The 21,113-nt window shown below is 45.4% G+C and overlaps 1 protein-coding gene and 1 non-coding gene across 2 annotated transcripts in view; both read right to left on the bottom strand.

Moving 5' to 3' along the window:
- DIS3L2 (DIS3 like 3'-5' exoribonuclease 2) overlaps positions 1-18,260 on the bottom strand; it is a 437,114-nt gene extending 418,854 nt beyond the window's left edge. Inside the window, exon 1 of the mRNA XM_027588750.2 lies at positions 18,047-18,260. The gene's annotated coding sequence lies outside the window, so the exon portion shown is untranslated. The remainder of the gene's footprint in view (positions 1-18,046) is intronic.
- LOC113921135 lies at positions 10,672-10,774 on the bottom strand. The gene has a single exon (XR_003519538.1). It is a non-coding gene; the product is annotated as a U6 spliceosomal RNA (small nuclear RNA).
- Positions 18,261-21,113: the final 2,853 nt, after the last annotated feature.

Below are 21,113 nucleotides of genomic sequence, written 5' to 3'. Positions count from 1 at the left end.
GGAAGCCTGCTTCTCCCTCTCCCACTCCCCCTGCTTGTGCTCCCTCTCTCGCTGTGTCTCTCTCTGTCAAATAAATAAATAAAATCTTTAAAAAAAGAGAGAGAGAGAGGTATACAGGGGAAGTTGCTGATGATGGAGACCTAGAGGATTTTTAAGACTATAAAAATATTTTTTAAAAAAGACTATAAAAATATTGAGTCAAAGAGCCCGCATTCCTGTGAGGTAAACCCCTTTCACCATCCAACACATGTAGTAAAATAGTACAAAAGATCTATTTAGAAAATACCTGAGAAGACAGGGCACCTGGGGGCTTCTGGATCCCTCAATGAACACTCACTGCCTGAGGAGCTGGGAGGAGGCTCTTGTTTCTAGAACCAGAAGAATCTGCCCCAGCACCTGTCCTGCAGCAGGTCACAAGGACTAGGGAATCAGGTCCACTGAGCGCCCAGCGGGTGCCTGGCACAGAGTAGGTGCGCAGCCCATAGCATCACGCGGAAGTCAATCAGTACCAACTCCTGAGTGTCCCCCGGGTGGGACATGTAGAAAATGCAGCAACAGAGACAGGACTTCCTGTTGGGGTGAAAGCCAGAGCCTTGCTGACCCAAGGGCTGAGAGGATACACGCATTTGTCAGGAGGAAATTAAATGGCCCCAATGCGTCTTCATCAGGGGATAAATGCCTCGAAGGGACCACAGTACCACCCACAAGATGAATGCTCCTGGATTGTGTGTGGCCTGTTTTCTCAGACCCCACGAGCCCTCATCACAGTCATGGAAGTTACCTGTATGCCCACGGGGACAACCCCGATTTACTCCCAAGGACCCTCTCCCTTTGCAAAGTTCCTTCAGGTATTTTCGGGGAGAGCACAGAGGTAATCACACACGAACTCCTGGACAACGCCATTTGGCACCTGCAGGCTGTGTATGGCCACCCCACCTGTACCTAGCACTGGTATCACCTCTCAGCTCGGCCTCCGATGTCCCGAACACCTCGGGGGACCAAAGCTGCACCAGTGTGCACATCACCGGGCAGATGACACCAGAGTGGTTGTGATGAATCCTCAGAGCTATGGTTCATAGGTGAGCAGTGAAGAATGTATCATGCTCTTTGACCCCAACTCTCAGGACAACAGAAATGAAAGACTGTCAAAGCAGAGCATGAGGGAGCAAACTTCAGTACTGCTGGTGAGTTTGGTGCAAGAATCACAATTATAAACTCATCTCCCTACAAGAGAAATGTACTATTCACTTACTCATTCATCCAAAACAAAACAAAACATGTTTCAAGGACTTTGACGTTTTCGCACTGAACTTGGCATTTCCAGTTCAACTCTTGTGAGGGGGCACCCTGGGTCTCTTGTGATAATCAGCGGTCATGTCTGAGATACAAACGATGATTTCCTCTTCTCCCAGGCATCGCTGGACTTCACTTCCCAGCCTCCTTTGCAGTTAGGTGAGACCACGTGACAGTTCCCATCAAAGGAATGTGTGCCGAAGGGACCTATGTCGCTTCTAGGCCTGGCCCATGAGAAGCTCCCATGTGTGATCCTTTATGCTCTTCACCCCTCAGTCAGCTTGATGAGGACAAGCATGGTGACACTGGAAGTGACATGCTGAAGATAGCAGGTGGCCGCGACCAGGGCCCAAGAATCTGTGCGGAGAGCAGAGCAAGCCTGCCAAGCACAACACCCGCTTTGGACCTCCGACCTCGCTCAAGCCCCACGGACCGTGCGGTTTATTTGTTACGGTAGCTGGCATTGCCGTAAGTAAGCCAGTTGGAAGATCTATTTGACCATAGAGAAAATGTCCTGTTCTAAAACTTTGAAACTTAGATTTATTTATTTCACAGAAAGAGAGAGTGAGCAGGGGGAGGAGCAGAGGAGGACAAGCCGACTCTGTGCTGAGTGGGGAGCCCTACGTGGGGCTCAATCACCAGACCCCAAGATCATGACCTGAGCTGAAATCAAGAGTCCAATGCTTAACCGACTGAGCCACCCAGGCGCCCCCGTTTCCCTTCTTAAAGCTTCCCAAACCAACTTGATTTTGGCAAGTACTAAAAATTAATATACAGTGTTAAGTGCATGGAGAGGAACATCATGACCTTCTTCAACAGCTTAGCCTGGGTGGCTCCGTTGTTAAGCGTCTGCCTTCAGCTCAGGTCATGATCCCAGGGCCCTGGGATCGAGCCCCGCATCGGGCTCCCTGCTTGGAAGGAAGCCTGCTTCTCCCTCTCCCACTCCCCCTGCTTGTGTTCCCTCTCCCACTGTCTGTCAAATAAATAAATAAAATCTTAAAAAAAAAAGTCACATCTCTTTGAATTTCTACTTATGTGTCTACAAGCTCCTATTAGCAGAAAGTTCTGTCCTTCCATCTTGAGGCCTCCCCAACACGCACCTGCCACCAAGCAAAGAGAACCACTGCCATCTTTGTCTCGATGCTGCCACCCAGTGTCACTGCTGAGAACGGGTCCCCAAATCTGCAGAATGCTATGGACCACACTGCAGAGATGCCCCTGCTTGTCCCGGCCCTCATCTGAGCTCCAAGGCCTCAGTTTCCTTAGGTCACCTTCGTGAGCTTGGGATTCTGCCCAAACTTCCACACCAGCAGGGTGGCTGAACCGGGGATGCCCAGCCTCCGCCCACGCGGTGCCTGGAACAGCACAGCCCTGTCAGCCCAGCAACCTTGGCCAGAGTCCGCTAGATGACCCCATGGGCCTCCCTCACTTCAGATCTCAGGGAGAAGGGGCTGGGGTCTTAGATCTTTCCTCCCTGGGGGCTCTTAGTTGGTGTGTGCCAGAACTCTGCACACCAGGGAGGCCTACACCTGCTAAGCCTGTTCCTCACTGACCCCCACCTGGAAAATGAGAGCCCACTCTCCTTCCACTGCAAAACAAAGGGGCCACCCAGTGACTCTCAGCTCCAGATCGACTCTAAGATGTCCTCCTGTTTCGGCCTGTTCAAAAAAGCAGCTGGGAGCTTTTTCTTCTCTATGAAAAAAAAATTGCTGCATATTACATTGAGTTGAAGGGAATAGATGATGGGCCCCTGGGAAAATATTAATTTCTATTTTGTTACAAAAACATACAGACTGCTGAGAATCTGATCCCCTCATTTTGCTTGTAAAACATGTTTTGTATTAGTTCATTCCTATTTTCACAGTGTATTAATTTGCATTCACTTTTTAGAATTTGGCTAATGGCTTATTAATTTTTTAAGACTGACTGTAAGTGAACTTTCCCTTCAAATAAATACATTAAATCCTCCAAATAACCAACCCAAAAAGAACTTGTGAGCCCAGCATAGCCAGTCTCCCCTCTCTGTGCCCACACTTGTCGCCTGTGTGCCCCCACTTTCCCCCAGCCTGTGGTATCTGATCCCCAAATGCTCTGGCCTAAGGGCAGGCAAAACCAAGATCTTGCCCTTTTCTCTATCAAGATGAAATTTAGTTTTTTGGTGTTTTTTGTTTTTTGTTTTTTTTTTAATTAAAAACAGGTAAGACAGAGGGAAAGGAAGACCCTATAGTCAGGGTAAGACTAGGTGGATTGACAAAGTATGAGTGTAAGCCCCACGATAGGGTGCACTCGCCTCAAGCTTTGTGCTTCCCTCTCCCTGGACGCAGGGTCTGCTGGGTGCTTTCCTGATTTTGAGAATTCTCTATTCCACCCCAAGTCCTTCTGGGGTATTCACTGGGGTAAGAACTCCAGTCAAGAGTCCATGGCCAGTGGGTGGCCACAGGGTCACCTGCACCCCCTGCCCCAAGCCCACCTGCCCCCAGGTATCTGATGGGAAGGAGGAGCAGGCTGCCAGGAAGGGCTGGGCCCCTTCCTCCCTCCTGCGCCGCTTCGCCCCACTCTGCAGAAGGGCCATCTCCTCCCACGTGCTATTGATTAAATTTATCAATTCTCTTCTTCCTCCATTTTGTTTAAATTTATTACTTCCTTTTTCTCCTTTCTCTTGGTTTGTAACTTAAAGGGAACAAAGTTCATCAGGTATGGACTTGATTTATTGTTTCTCTTTTTTTCCTCTCTGTAATATAAGCACTGGGAGCAATAAATCTCCTCTAAGTACTGCATTGGCAGCATCCCAGAAATTGAGATATGTCACTCTCATGGTTTTGTTCTTTAAATAGTCTGTGGAGTCCTAAATGTCTTCCCTAACGAAAGGTTTATTTAAGAAAGGATCTTCTCTGCCGAACACAATAGAAACAGCTGAAAAAGAGGTTCACCTCGAGGAAGGGAAAGGCAGGAGATAGAATGATCATTTGTTGATAATGTGACTTTATTCCTAAAATAATCAAATGAAAAATTGAATTCTTAGGACTAATAAGAGTTTAGTTAAGGTGAACAGATATAAAATAATTCACAAATCAATTCCTTTCCTCTACACCAACAGCTAGAAAACAAAAAGGTGGGGGCAGACCCCTATAGACCATAGCAACTGTAAAAGGAAAATACTTAAGAAATAGCTCAACAGGGGCACCTGAGTGGCTCAGTTGTTAAGCGTCTGCCTTCGGCTCAGGTCATGATCCCAGGGTCCTGGGATAGAGCCCTGCATGGGGTGGGGGGGGTCCCTGCTCAGCGGGGGGACTGCTTCTCCCTCTCCCACTCCCCCTGCTTGTGTTCCCTCTCTCGCTGTCCCTCTATCAGATAAATAAAATCTTTAAAAAAATTAGCTTAACCATAAATTGTGCAGAAACAAATAAAAACTGAGAGTTGTAAAAGACCAGAAAATACAAAGATATGTCATGCTTGTAATAAGACTCAATGTTGTAATGATGTTTCTTTTCATATTGATGTATATATTTAAAGTAATGTCAATCAAAATCTCGATGGAAATTTTTAGGAAACATGCCCAAATGATTCTGAAGCACATCTGGAAAAATAAAGAGACACAACTTTCCCCAAGTCTTCTCCTGGGGAGGTGAAGGTCTGGGCTGGGAGAGGGGACATAAATGGCAGGGGTGGGAGGCAGGTGGGGACAGAGGACTGGCCACCATCGGGGCCTTGCAATCCCTGAGCTTGGAAAGTGGTCCTGGCTGTTAACTCCTGGATGTGACTTCGAGCATTTCCCACTCAGGGGGAAATAAAATAAAATATTCACTGAGCATCAGGCATGGCTACATTCTTGGTGGAAGTTGGGCTCTTTTGTTCTGTAGCAGTCTGACTCTCCTGTCGGTATCGGAGGGCCAATACATCTTCTAAGAGCCATAAAAAGAAATCTTCAGTAGCAGATAATACTTTTGGTGTGTCATTTAGTGACAAAGATAAGGAAGTTTCTCGATGACAGTGTTAAAGTATAAGCAGGGTATTATTTGTCCATATAAATTATGGCTGAGGCCAGGTTAATTTTTTCTAAGGTTACATGTGGATGAGAAAAAGGGTGTTAGCATTTTTATGAGGTCATGGAATGTCAGGACTGGCTAATGTTTCTGAATAAGTATCTCCTGCATGGAATTTAAGCCTCCCCAGCTGCCTCTTAGAGGAAAGCCCAAATGGGTGGACAGCCACCCACGGTCTGCCGTTCCTGTGTTAGAGCACTTGCTAAAAAAACTCACTTTGCAATGTGGAGGCCCACAGATTCACTCATGGCAGAGAAAGACTGATCATCACCCTCCTGTCCCTTTGGGATGCTTGACCAAACAGTGAGATGCGCACATGCCTGTTACCATACTTATTGATTTCGTAGGATCATCGTCGCTTTTCAGGTCCCATGCCCAGAGGCCCTGCTATAGAGGTAGATTAGTTACAGATTAGTGTTTGATTGTACTCCTTGGGGCTTACAATAAGGCTTTTCCCAACTCTCCAAAAATGTGCAAAAAGGGGAGAAAAGATTGCCCTCCAAGAGTCATCAAAAAGAGCCTGGTAATGGGGCACCTGGGTGGCCCAGTTAAGCGTCTGCCTCTTGGTTTCAGCTCAGGTCATGATCTCAGGGTCATGCGATCAAGCCCCACATCAGGCTCCAAGCTCAGTGAGAGTCTGCTTGTCTCTCTCCCTCTGCTCCTCCCCCCAGCTCATGCTCTCTCTCTCTCAAATAAATAAATTTTGAAAATCTTTAAAAAAAAAGAAAGAAACTGGTAAGAATACCCCCAGTCAGGACTCAGCCTGACACATGCCTGACCACCACGATACCCAAGAGAAAGAATGGCTAACATTTGTTAGGTTTCTGTATGGACATAGGTTTCCCATCTCTTGGTATATACCTAGGAATGAAATTGCTGGGTCAAATGGTAACTCTATGTGGAACTTCTTGAGGAACTACCAGGCCATTTTCCAAAGTGGCTGCACCATTTTACATTACCACCCACAGTGTATGAGGGCTCCAGTTTCTCCACATTCTTACCAACACTTGTTATTATCTGTCTTTTTGATTATAGCAATTTTAGTGGGTGTGGAGTGGTAGCTCATTGTGGTTTTGATTTGCATTTCTCTGATAAACACTGTTGAGCACCTTTTCGTGTGTATTGGCCTCTGTATATCTTCTTTGAAAACTGTCTATTTAGATCCTTTGCCCATTTTCTAATTGGTGAGAGGCACTTTTTCCCTCCTGACACCAGATACGTGGTGTCTTTTCCAACCTCACTTCTCCGACACCAACTGGATGTCCAATAATTCAATCTTATCCTAATACCACCTGGAGTTCGCATCAGACTCCACAGGTTTAAGAGCTCAGCACCACAAGACTGCCCCCACTTTGGAAGCCAGCCACAAGTACTGCATCCAGGTTACCTACACTTCTGTCCAACTTGGCGAAAAGTCAGGGGTTCCCACCCACCCCAGGTTCAATAATTTGCTAGGGTACCTCATAAAGTTCAGGAAAATCCCAACGATTTGGACAGGAGCCTCTGTCCTCATGGAGTTGGGCTGTGCCATCCTCCTGACACGTGGATGTGTTCACCTACTCAGAAGCTCTTGAACCCTGTCATTTAGGGGTTCTTATGGAGGTTTTATTATGTAGGCATGACTGTGCCATTGGTGATTATCTCAGTCTCCAGTCCCTCTCCCCTCCCTGGAGGTTGGGGGGTGGAGTTGAAAGTTCCAAGCTATTAATCAAGGCTTGGTCTTTCTGGGAAACAGCCCCTGTCCTGAAGCTACCTCGAGGTGGACAAAGAGTCAACTCATTAGAAAAAAAGACACTCCTGGGGCGCCTGGGTGGCTCAATCATTAAGGGTCTGCCTTTGGCTCAGGCCATGGTCCCGGGGTCCTGGGATCCAGCCCCCCATCGGGCTCCCTGCTCAGCAGGAAGCCTGCTTCTCCCTCTCCCACTCCCCCTGCTTGTGTTCCCTCTCTCACTGTCTCTCTCTCTCTGTCAAATAAATAAATAAAATCTTTTAAAAAAAAGAGACTCTCCTATCACCCTTATCACTCAGGAAATTCCAAGAGTTTTAGGAGCTCTGTGCCAGGAACTGAGAACAAGGACCAAGTATCTTTTTTATTATACCACAGTTAAGTTATACGTCTTCTTGTTACTCAGTTATAAGAGTTCTCTATATAGTCTAGATACTAGTCCCTTATCAGATACATAATTTATAAATCTTTTCTCCTGCTCAGTAGGTTGTCTTTTAACTTTCTTGTTGGTGTCTTTAGCACAAAACTTTTAATTTTTATGAAGTCCAATTTACCTATTTTTTGTCTTAGTGTCCAAGGTGACAAAGATTTATCTCTATTTTTTCTAAGAATTTTATAGTTTTAGTTCTTATATTTAGGTTTAGGATTCATTGGGGGTTAATTTTGTATGTAGCGTGAGGTAGATATACAACTTCAATTTTTTTGCATGTCGATATCCAGTTGTCCCATAAGTATCACTTGTTAAAAACCCTATTCTGGTAGTGCCCCTCTACATACCAGATGGGATGCTGTGTGATACATGAATCACTTAATAAAGCCAATCGGATCTGCAAAACAAACAAACCAACACACACGCACACACACACACACACACACACAAAACCAAGCTATTCTTTCCCCCGTGGATTGTCTTGGCACCCTTGTCAAAAATCAGTTGACTGCAAATGTGAGGTTTATTTATGGACTCTGAATTCTATTCCATTGATCTATATGCCTATCTTTATGCCACTACCACGTTGTCTTAATCACTGTTTTTTTTTAATTAAATTTTGAAATTGTAAAGTCTGCCAAATTTCTTCTATTTCAAGATATTTTTGGTGTTGTAGGCCTCTTGAGTTTCCATATGGATTTTGGGATCAGTTTGTCAATTTCTGCAAAGAACTGGAATTCTGTCAGCTGGAATTCTGACAGAGATTGCTTTGAGTCTGCAGATCAATTGAGGGAATATTACCATTTTAATAATGTTAAGTCTTTTGATCCATGAACATAGGATGTCTTTCCATTTATTTGGAATTTTAAAATTCAACAATATTCTGTAGTTTTAAGAGTGTAAGTTTTATACTTCAGGGGCATCGGGGTGGCAGAGTTGGTTGAGTGTCCAACTCTTGGTTTCAGCTCAGGTTGTGGTCTTGGGGTTGTGGGATCAAGCCCCACATGGGTCTCCGCACTTCAGTGCAGACTCACCTTGGGATTCTCTCTCCCTCTCCTTCTGCCCCTTCCAAGATAATTACATCTTTTAAAAAAGAGTATAAGTTTTACACTTCTGTTGTCAAAGTTATTCATTTCATTCTTTTTTGGTGTTATTGTAAATGAAATTTTTTTTTAATTTTATTTTCAGATTGTATAAGTGTACAGAAATACAACTTGGTTTTTGTATATTAATCCTGTATCCTGCAACCTTGTTGAACTTGTTATCAGTTCTAATAATTCTTTTTAAAGATTTATTTATTTATTTGAGAGAGAGAGAGGGAGCAGTGGGAGGGACAAGGTAGAGGAAGTCTTAAGCAGGCTCCGCGCTAAACGTGGAGCCTGACATGGGGCTCAGTCTCATGACACTGAGGTTACGACCTGAGCCAAAACCGAGTCAGGTGCTTAACCAACTGCACCACCCAGGCACCCCCCTAATAATTCTTTTCAAAAAACTCTATATTAAAATTATAGAAGTTAGGAAATCTTCCTCAACCCACCTCATTCCAAAAGTTCAGAGAACTAATTTCACATAAAGAAAAAAATTAAAAAATCCCACCCAAAGTGTCTGTAAGAAAAATACAGAAAGAGAATAAGAAGCAGAATAACATCCATTCAGACAATAAGTGAAACTATACCAACTATTCCAAGTCAGGAAAAAAGACATTACAAAAATCATAATTAGAAAAACTCAGCAGTGAGACAACAGCACTTAGGACAAATTCAGAAATAAACAATAATTTCAGGTATGAAGACTAAATTAGAAAAAATACAAGAGCAAATCAGATGATGCTCATGAGAAATAAAATGTGAGAAGTACACATAAAGGAATTCAAAAGAAAATGACAAATATAGGAAATAGTCAAAGGAATGCTTGAAAATGAAACTCATAACAAGGGAACAGAACAAATACTAGAAACTAAAATTCAAGGAAATTTCCCTGAAATTAGAAAAAAGGGGGGGGGAGTGTGGGAGAGCAGAGATTTGATACTACATTGCATTAGTCAGGATCCATGTAGGACAAAGAAACCACAAAGGAATTTGAACAGGAAAGTTTCATATCAGGGATTACTAACTGTAACAGGAGGTTGGAATAATGGAGGAATGGTCAGTAAAGACTAAAAGGAACTTTAAAGAATAAAGAAGTAGCAGATAAAGGGCAAAATCTCTACACCCAGGTCTGAGACAGAGGTACCAAGAAAAGGTCCTCCTTCCTCAGAACTGATGCCAAGACCTTGGAAGGGGACACAGCTGTGACTCGCTGGATGGTGGAGAAGTTTGCTGAAGCTGAAACCACCCAAGGGAAAGCCAAGGGAAGTTTTCCATGGATAGTGCCCTGTGCTGCTGACCACCAGGCTCTGCTGGAGCTGAGAGCTCCATGCATGGCAGGCACTGCATAGGCTTATGCATGAGACACACTAGAGTCAAGAAGAGAAACCCCTTCCTCCTCCAGTGCCCCTACAGCATGCTCTATTGACAAAGTTTAACTCTCAAAGGAGAAAGAGCTATGGGGTGCAGCTCCATTATTGCAGAGCAGACAGTGAAGATGGTTTTGGAAGCTGAGAATCAATAGATGAGTAACTGGTGCATATATGTTAAAAAAAGAATACAATATACTTGAGAAAACTGACGCAGAATGAGCAACACCAAGACATATTTTAGTAAATTGACTGGATATTTAAGGGAAGGGGAATCCTTTAATCATCAAAGTGAAGAAGAACAAGTGACTTACAAGGGAAAGAAAATTAGATTATCATCAGATTTTCAACAGCACTTCTTTGTATCCGAAAAAAAAAAAAATGGTGTGAGCTATCTAAGGCAGAAGTGTGAGCCAAGGATTTTATATTCAAGAAAACTGACTTTCAAGTGTAAAAGGTACACACTGTTATCAATGTACAAGAACTCAGGGAATACTGTTCCCGTGAGCACTTCCTGAAGAATTTACTAGAGAACAAGACTCAGACTGCCAAAATTACTAGCTACATCAGCATAAGAACTAGCAGAGAACATTAAATACATAGTTACTGGTAGAACCAAAACTATATGAGGCTTAAAAGGCAGAGAATATGGTATATGAAGGCTATAAGCTCTATTGATGTAGCTACAGAACAGCTATAAACATTGGGGTACAAACTTTTTTTTTTTAATATGGAACACTTCATGAATTTGTGTGTCATCCTTGTGTAGGGGCCGTGCTAATCTTCTATCATTCCAGTTTTATTCTATGTCCTGCTGGAGCGAGCACGAGAACTTTTAAACTCTTCTATCATTCCGCTGGTAGCAGCATTAGTACTGATATTCCCTGTTGTGTGTGTAATGTTGCCTAAAACAAATGAGTAATCATGAGCTATTTTAACTATCGTCCCCTGTGTCCTAAAATCAGGATGCTCAGTGTGGAAGAAAGAAGAGACAGCTGTAATTTTTTAAAAGATTAAATAAAAAATCCATAGTCCTGAAATTTAATTGGAAAAACAGTATGAACTTGTGAGGTATTTAATCTATCATTCTCTCTATACCTAAGAGCTCCGTCCATTCAAAACGCCTGGAAACAAGGACCAATTCACAACAGTGAGCATCCCTGGAGTCCACATTGTGGTCACAAAAGGCCATTTCCCACTAAAAGTCAGGGCTGTACGGAGAAATGCCTGACAGCAGGAGGAGATGTACAAAAGGAGTCTGGACCATCCTGACATAAACGGAGGCACGCAAGCCATCATGGATAGGCTATATGTAGACTAGGGTAATGTCAAAAAACCCAGAAGCCAACCCACAGGGCTTCCCATTGGCCAAAGATAGGACAATTTGAGCTTTGAACATTGTAATAATTACTACAAATTGAAAGTCATCAAATTTATTTAAATCTGTGAGTTTATGATTATACTGAAAAAATGAACTTGGTCACCTGCAGAGGATAATAAGGAAGTAGCTTATTATTGTGCAAACTGATAAATATAGGGAATAAAGGAAGCATTTATCCTGCCTCTTCTACATGAGCTATGCCACTGGGTAACCTCATGGTAGATGAGAGGAAGCATCTGTTTATAAAAAAAATCCAGCAAATAAATGAAAAAGAAGTGATGGAATTAAACTATCATCGTTTGGTAGTGGTGGCAGCTCTGGTTCTTTTCATTACCTCATGTAGAACACTGGGACAGTCTCATCAACGACGCCATCATCTGTTTAACACTCTCAAGACATTTTCTCAAAGCCTATTTACTTACAAATTGTGTGGAATGACAAAACTAATAAGCAATAAAATGTGAATCATAGCACAATGAAAACAATATATGCCACCATCTTGGACCCCCAGTGAATTAACGAATCTAGGGACTGAGCATCCAAAAGGGAGCAGCAGCCTGACATTATGTGGCCCCTGATGAAGGAACATATCACCACCTAGAGTCTTGCCAAAAAGACAGAAGCCAAGTTTGATCAAGCTTCTAGATCCAGCGGACAATGAGCAGCAAATACAAAGGGCAGCAGAGCATATGGAACTGTCCCAGGAGCGGGCAGCAAACAAACCCCAGATGGTGGGAAATGCTACAGTCCAAGGGCTTGGATTCTTCAACAGATAAAATGAAAGGAAAGGAAAGGGATAAGAGGAGACTCTGAAGATTAAAGAGAGGTAAAGATGTATTTTTAAAAGTGGGCAAGACTGGGGTGCCTGGCTGGCACAGTCAAACATCTAAGTCTTGGTTTTGGCTTAGGGTCATGAGATCAAGCCCTGTGTCAGGCTCCGCACTCAGCGAGGACTCTGCTTGAGTTTCTCCCTCCCTCTCCCCCTGCCTCTCCCACTCATGCACTCGCTCGCTCTCTCAAATAAATAAATCTTAAAAAAAAAAAAAAAGTGGGCAAGACTGAACCATAGTTTCTAGAGATGCACACTTGGATGCTGAAACTATAAAGAAACACAAGGAAGTGATTACTATAAAAACCAGGTAGTGGTTACTCTTGGCGGCGGGGGTGGGGGGACATGACTGTGATTTGGCCCAGGAACATGGAGGTGCTGCTGGGGTGCGTGGCTGCAACATTCCACCTCTTGGGTTACAAGAGCATTTGGGGTGTTTGCCTTACAATACCCCATTAAGCTCTACCTTTGTTTTGTGTTTTTTTCTATATCTCTATTTCAAAAGAGTTTTAAGTAAAAAGATTTTTTAAGTAAAAAGATTTAAAAAGGAATGTTGGGGTGCCTGGGTGGTGCAGTTAAGCAGGTGACCTGCGCTTGGTTTTGGCTGGGGTTGTGATCTCAGGATCATGAGATGGAGTAAAGCAACAGGCTTGCACTGAGCACACAGTCTGCTTAAGACTCTCCCTCCCTCCCAAATAAATAAATCTTTAAAAAATAATAAAATAAATAAAAAGGAATGTTAAAAAAATTGATGCATATGTCACTTAACACCATGGTACAAATAGCACACTTCAGGAAATCCTGAGCTTTTCCAAAAGCCTGGCTATTGAGAGGCAATAGAAGCCACCTTGCCACAGGAAAGTCTCTCTCTGAAGACCTCTGTGCCCCTTTGGACTGGGTGGACTTCAGGGTGGGGGTAGGGAAGAGTACAGCAGGAAAGTGAGGTCTGTACCGGGCAGCCTGATGACACAGTGGGCGGCCAGTGGAGGCAGTGCGGATGGGGTGGGGCGTGGGGGTAGGGTTTCCTATCTAAATACATCCCAAGCACTGCCTAGCGTATGCAGCTGAAACTCAAGACCCTGTCTCAACCATAGCATCTCCTGGGTGGTCTGCTGGGCCCCTGGCCAGTGGGAATGGCTAGAGATGTCACAACCAGCTTAAAGGCCTGAGGAACGTGAAGACCTGCAGAACAGTGTCTCGGAGGCATGAACCACTATTGTGGTCCAGCTGTCAACTCCTTTATGTCAGAACCGCACTCCCGTCCGGGTGGACACGCCTGTACTATAGGACCCTGTCCTCCTAGTCAGAGCTGACTGGACCAGAGAGGGACACCCTCTGCTGGAGGTAGTAGACCCCTGCGGTTTGCCGTCCAGCCTCCATTTCCCCTCCCACTCGTAGAAGCACCTCAAATTTCTTTTCAGACACCTCCCTTCTCCCATGTGGTCAGGGTCGGATCACCTCATCTCCAGTTTAAGCTTAGATTAAACCAATAAAATATCCCTATACCCAGGTGTTCAAGGAGGGGTTAGGAGCCCAGGCACAGGCGAATCCCTGGACGCCATCCCCTCGGCCCGTGACTGGTTGAGAGATGGGCACCTGACCCAGGCTGGTCCAATTAGAATGAACCTTACAACTGCTGCGGGGAGTGATGAAAGCCCCGGAGTCCCTCACTTCCGGGCGACGTGCAGTGAGGATGAAAGGTGGAGGAGTGCTACAGCTTCCCTTGAACTCCAGAGTGTGCAGAGCCATGGACGTTGCAGAGAAATGGAGCAAATTCCTTTTTTTCTTTCTTTTTTTAAGATTTTATTTATTTGAGAGAGAGAGCACGTGCACAAGCAGGGGGAGGGGCAGGGAGGCGGAAGAAGGAGGGGGAAAGAATCTCCAGCAGACTCCCGGCTGAGCGTGGACCCCAACACCAAGAGATCATGACCTGAGCCGAAACCAAGAGTCAGGTGCTTAACCAACTGAGCCACCCAGGCGCCCCATGGAGCAGGTTTTCTGACCACATTCTGAGCCTCTGGGGGGCCAGTTTAATCATTCCTCTGGATTTTATTACCTGAACCAATATTCCCCCCTTCCTTTTTCTTCCTTTCTTTAAATTGAGCAAGTTTGCAACAGGTTTTCTACACTTGCAACTGGAGGTATATTAGGAATGTTATAGCTGCAAGTAACAAAATGCTAACAATGACTTAAACAAATATGGGTATACTTTTTGCACAAAACAGGAATTCCAAAAGATGATGGCCTAGGACCACTCACATAGCTCAGCACTGTCATGGTCACACACAAATGCATGTAAAGGTCATGGCATCTGAATAAGGCCTGGATTGTACCAATGTCAATTCCTGGTTTAGATATTATACTAAAATTAAGAGAGATGTTAGCACTGGGCGGAATTGGGTGAAAGGTACACAGGGTCGCTACTATTTTTGCAACTACTTCTATAGTGGAATCTAAAATTATCTCAAAATTAAATGTTTTTTTTTTTTTTTAAGATTTTATGTATTTGACAGAGACACAGCAAGAGAGGGAACACAAGCAGGGGGAGTGGGAGAGGGAGAAGCAGGCTTCCCGCGGAGCAGGGAGCCCCATGCGGGGCTCAATCCCAGGATCCCGGGACCATGACCTGAGCTGAAGGCAGACACTTAATGACTGAGCCACCCAGGCGCCCCAAGATTAAATGTTTTTTAAAGAAGATATGTAAGTGCACTGATAGGTCTGCATATGATTTCAGGGCTTCATATCTCCCTGATGCTCATCTAGCTCCTGGGGGTTAGGAGGCTGGGGCAGCATTCACAAGTCCCCTGCCCTTCACAATTCCACATTTCAGCAGCATCACCAGGCCCTCCCTATTAAGCTGCTTCAATTTCTCAGTGAGACTGAGGACAGAACAAGACAGCTCAAAGAGAGAGGCTAGCATACATGCAATTGCATTCTACCTTTCTGGAGGATGGGGAGGGCATGTGCATGCATATGTGCGTGTACACACACACACACACACACACACACACACACACTCTCACTCTCACTCTGGCAACAACCTGGGACTCACAGTGCCACAATGACAGCCCTTGTCTAAGGGCTCCTCGATGTCTCCTACCAGACAGAATTCATTTACCACTCTGGGACCTACAGTCTTGGCCTTTCAAAAGTTATCTTCTTGTTCCAAACCCACCCATTTCAGATGAATAACTCGATTTGGATAGGAAAAATTAACCATCTTGACTGTTCTAAGTTCCCCCCAAGTCCATTGATGCCAACACCTCAGGACCCAGGCTCTGCCTTTGTCCAAAATAACACTGTTGAGGTTCGGGGTCCAACACCATTTCCTCAGCACCCTGGTGCACTGCTGCCCTCTGCTGGTAACTTCTAGGTAGTACTTAGAAATCGTAAAAAAACAATGATGGGGGGGTAGTGAGTCAGGGACAAGAACAAGAAAAGTCACAGAAGAAGAAATGCAATAGGATAATCAGCATTATGAAAAATACTTACCCTCACTGGTAATTAAAGAAATGCAAACCACAACATCAAAGAGATACTATTCCCCCTGAATCAGATTGGCTATAATGGAAAACAATGGCAACGTCTAATGCAGTCCAGGGCTTGTCACAAAACGAGGGAAACACAGAAAGGGCTCAACCCCAGCAGAGCACCCTCTGGAACCCACTAGGGCTCAGGCACCCAGGCACTCTATGGTGAAGCCCTGGCTTGCATCACTGGGAGGAGTGTAAGTCAGCAGACCCTTCAGGGGGAGCTTGGTTCTATGCAGAAATGACCTTAAAATTCCAACTACTCTGGGGTACCTGGGTGGCTCAGTTGGTTAAGAAGCGTCTGCCTTCAGCTCAGGTCCTGATCTCAGGGTCCTGGGATCGAGCCCCATGTCAGGCTCCCTGCTCAGTGGGGAGTCTGTTTCTCCCTCTCCCTCTGCCCTCCCCCAACTTGTACACGTGCTCTCTCTCAAATAAATACATAAAATCTTTTTTAAATTTCCAACTACTCTGAATCTCAAACATTCCACCTCTAGGGATTTCTCCTAAAGAAGTTAACAGACACAGACAACTGAGTGAGGAAATTATAACCAGAAGCCAATCTTCAAACTGCCATGTTCTCAGGCAAAATGCCTTCATTCTTCTCCCAGAAGTCAAACAGGAAGCCATTTCAAAATTTAAAACTAAAAGGAAAAAAAAATTAGAATGAAGCCTGTGGTTCCTTTGAAGCTGACCTCCAAGAGGCAGTCTTCATTGCTTGAAACCTTTCCCCTCCTTTCTTTCTACACTCACAGCAATGGGGCCGGATTTTACCCATTTTACGCCTTTATTGTCTATCTGCCCACAAGAACAAAAGCTCCATGAAGTCAGAGGTATCATCTGGTCCCTTCACGGTGCTTAGAACAAGCCTGACACACTGTAGACCAATACAGCTACACCGTGGAGGGACTGACCCAGGTGGATGAGACAACACCGACCATCCCAAAATGCTAGATGAAGGTGACAACTGTCGAAGACAAAGGACTGATATCTGTGTTACATATCTGTAAACCTCCACATGAATAGGAATATTTTTTCACATAAATAAAATACTGGAAGACCAGTTGTCCAATGACTGTACAAACTGATACATCTACATCATGGAATTCAAAACTAGGGCACAGCACTGTCCTTGCTGACTCCTATTTCAGTTAGCTAATGCTGAGTAACAAGCTACCCCCAGCCTGAAGCTTAAATATTAGCAGCAGTTACAGGCAGTACCCAACATGATAGTTCCAACTTAAGATTTTCTGACTTTACAATGGTGCAAAAACAAGACACATTTGGTGGAAACTGTACTTCAAGTTTGGAATTTGGATCTTTTCCCAGGCTAGCGAGGTGCAGTACGCTCCTCTCGTGATGCTGAGCAGTGGCAGTGAGCTGCAGCTCCCAGCCAGCCACATGATCGGGGGGGGGGGGGGGGGTCAACAACGGATACACGCAACCATTGTTTGTCACTTTCGGTATTAATGAATTACATGACACAGTCAACACTTTATTATAAAATGGGCTTTGTGTCAGATGATTTTGCCCCACTGTAGGCTAGTGTGTGTTCTTGGCATGTTTAAGGTGGGCTAGGCTAAGCTATGGTGTTTGGTAGGTGTTTTAAATGCATTTTCAATTTATATTCTCAACTTACAGTGGGTTTATCAGGACACAACCTCATCATAAGTCAAGGAAGAGCTGTACTGTATTTTGCTCACCAGTCTGCAGTCTGTGAGGGTTTGGCAAGGAGAGCTAGTCTCTGCACCCTCGGCGCGGGAATTACCTGAAGGCTTGCTCATTCTCAGGTAGCACCTGTACTGTGAAGTCTCTTTGGGCATCTGTCTCTCCCTTCTTCCCTCCCCCCTCCTGCCCCTGCCCCTCCAGGTGATCTCTCCAGCAGTGAGACCTCTCAGCAAAGCCAAGGGATTCCAAGGCACGCATCCCAAGAAAGAGCTTGGATTTTCGTATGCTGAGTATCACCTTCCTAATCTAGCCTGTCACTCAGCATCACTCCTGCCACATTCTATTCAATATTCAAAGGGTGGGGGAATCAGGCTCTACCTTTTGTGGAAGGAGTATCAAAGAATTTGTAGACATACTTTAAAACCACAATATAGAAAGATGTTCACAATCTATTAAGGGAAAAGAACAAATTATAGAATAATATGAACAGCCTGGGAGAGCAAGAACCCCTTTGCTGTCTCTGCATTCTCAGTCCTGGGGCCTGAACCTGGCCACCCCCAGCCTCCCAGAGGTACAGCCATGCCTTAATTTCAGATGTAGCCTGAGTCAGATCTGGATATAAATCCCAGCTCTGGCACATAGTAACTCAGAGCTGTTTCCCCAGTAATAAAACCAGAGTTACGATAGTACTTACCTTACAGTTCTTGTAAGGATCCAATAAGCCACCCATTAGAAGTGCTTAACCCAGCACATAGTAAGTGCTCAGGTGCTAGCAGTTCCCCCGGACAAGCCTAGACTGGCGCAGGCCTCCACGCTGGGGGACAAGATCCTGCTGATCGGTTGTTGGCAGTGACAGGATGCCAGTCCATGGTCCACTAGCACCCCACAACAGTGGAGTGTGGCTCCACCTTCTGGAGCTCCAGGTAACTGCAGCAGCCTCCATCCACCCACCCCCCCGCACCAGGCTGCGCCTCTGCCAGTTCCTGTAGCACAGGCATTCTGGGCTGGGGAAGGCTTTCCTTACACGGAGCACCATGGAGGCGTGAGAAGGGAGCACAACCCCTGCTCTCAAGCAGCTCACAGTCTAGCAGGGGGGCAAATAAATTACAAAGGACTGTAATGCAAGAAATAGGTGGGAACACCGAAAAAGGTGTAGGGTACCAAATGGTGCAGCTAGGGGTTATCCCCGGCAATGGGAGCTTTCATGGATGAGCGTTTGCCAGCTGGACAGGGGCAGGGGAGGGAGGAAACCCAGACCGAGCAAACTGCACAAAGGTAAAGAGGTCCTATGGCGCAGATGGCCATGGCGCTCTCTGAACCACAGAAGCTCAGGGAGACTGGAGCATATGGGGTGAGAAGGGGAGGGACCTGTGACAGAAACCTGGACTTTAGGGAGGGGAAGCCACTGCAGTTTGAAAGATCACGAGGGAGGCAGCGGGAGGCTGGACTGCTGGCAGGGGAGGCTGCTGCCGCACAGGAGAGAAGCATGGAGAGGCGGAAATTTATGTTCTCCCAAAAATGTGTTGAAGCCCTAACCCTAATGTGACCATACTTGGGGATAGGCTTAAAGAGGTAATTAAAGTTAAATGAACTCATAAAAGTGGGGTCCTAATCCAGTATGACCGGAATCCTTATAAGAAAAGACAGATACCAGGGATGCACACACACAGAGGAAAGGCCACGTGAGGCCCCAGTGAGGTGACCATCTGCCAGCCCAGGAGAGAGGTCTCAGGAGACATCAAGTTTGCTAACACCTTGATCTTGGACTTCCAGCCTCCAGAACTGTGAGGAAATAAACTTCTTTTGTTTAAGCCCTTAGTCTGTGGTATTTTGTTATGCCAGCCCTACAAAACAGTACACTTGACAACTGGTGGGTGCCATTTACTATCTGAGTAGAGCTGGAAAACGGCACGTAGAGATGCCCCCACCTCAGCTGCTGACTACACACGGTGGCAGAATGAGTGGAGACAGAGATTTGGGTATTATGAATAGAAATGGAACCATGGGAGTGAATCACAGAACCTATGGAGAATGTATAGAAATAAAATAAGAAGGTCACCATAGGGGCACCTGGGTGACTCAGTTGGTTAAACGTCTGCCTTCAGCTCAGGTCATGATCCCAGGGTCCTCGAATAGAGTACTGCATCAGGCTCCCTGCTCAGTGGGGAGCCTACTTCTCCCTCTGTTTCTCCCCCTCCTCCCTGCTACTGCACTCTCTCGCGCGCTCTCAAATAAAATCTTGAAAGAAAAAAAAAAAGGTCATGATGGAACCCTAGCAAATGCCTACTACTAGACTCTAAAGAGATGCCCCTGAAGAAATTTTAGAAGAGGCAGGGTAACACAAGGCAAATCTAGAGATTACGACCACGAAAACTAAAATAACACTTAAATAAGTGGGCTCAACAGAGCCAACTATAACATAAAGATGAAGGCAGATAGAGGTGCCTGGGAGGCAGTCAGTGAAGCGTCAGACTCTTGATTTCGGCTCAGGTCATATTTAGGCGTGAGGAAGGAAGTAGAGACAGAAAGGGCAGACAGCCCTAGAGCTTGTGTGGGTTTTTTTTAATATTTTATTTATTTATTTGACAGAGAGAGATATTGAGAGAGGGAACACAAGCAGGGGCAGAGGGAGAGGGAGAAGCAGGTTTCCCGCTGAGCAGGGAGCCCGACGTGGGGCTCAATCCCAGGACCCTGGGATCATGACCTGAGCCGAAGGCAGGAGCTTAACGACTGAGCCACCCAGGCGCCCCTAGAGCTTGACTGTTAAAAGAGAAAAAAGGTGGTGGCTCTGGACATCAGGTTCAGGGAGAGTTAAAGTACACAATTTCTTATCACACATAGCAGTTAGTGGGGAACGACAGAGGCAGAAAACTCTGGGGACAGGAGAGGCAGATCGACATGGCACAGTTGACGAATTACTCACAGAGAAGGAGGGATACCTTTTCCACTTCGATAGGAACAAAGCAGGTAAGGCTGGAAGCAGATGATTCCGTAGCTGGAGAAAACCTAGTGTTGTTTTCACTGTGAAGCAGGAAATCCAGTCATCCACCGAGTGAGGGGTGAGGCACACCGCTTTAAAAGAACGGTGCAACTAGACCGGCTGTAGGCAGTGAGCACACACTGCCTCGGGACAGACGATGGGACGGCCCAACAGCTCTGAGGACCCGGTTGCGTTTAGACAAGAGACACAAGAGACATATAGCAGCACCACCCTGCAGTCGGGGGACTTCTCCAGCAGCAACATGAGGTGCTGTAGGAGTTCCCAATCTCTTTCGGTGTTCCTTGTGTTTCTCTGCCCATTCTAAAATTTCTTTAGGGGCGAGGGGCGCCTGACTGGCTCAGTTGGTAGAGCACACGACTTGATCTCAGGGTGATGAGGTCAAGCCCCACGTTGGGCATGGAGCCTACTTAATAAATTAAAAAACAAAACAAAACAAAAAGTAGAATTATGGGGCGCCTGGGTGGCTCAGTCAGTTGAGCATCCGACTCCTGATTTTGGCTCAGGTCAGGATCTCACGGTAGTGGGATCGAGCCCCACATCGGGCTCCAAGCTCAGTGGGGAGTCTGCTTGGGATCCCCTCTCCCTCTCTCTCAAATATATCTTTAAAAATAGATAAATAAAAATAAAATTTCCTCAGGGGCATCGCTCTTCTTTTAGAGTCCAGCTGGAGGTGTTTGCCAGAGTTCCATTGTGACCTTCCTCTATTACTTATGTATGTTCTCCATAGGTTCTGTAATTCACTCCCATGGTTCCATGCCAT

This window comes from Zalophus californianus, chromosome 3 (genome assembly GCF_009762305.2).
Source record: "Zalophus californianus isolate mZalCal1 chromosome 3, mZalCal1.pri.v2, whole genome shotgun sequence".
Lineage (NCBI taxonomy): Eukaryota > Metazoa > Chordata > Mammalia > Carnivora > Otariidae > Zalophus > Zalophus californianus.
The sequence above is the reverse complement of the archived record's forward strand: the minus strand, read 5'-3'. Positions and strand labels throughout refer to the sequence as shown.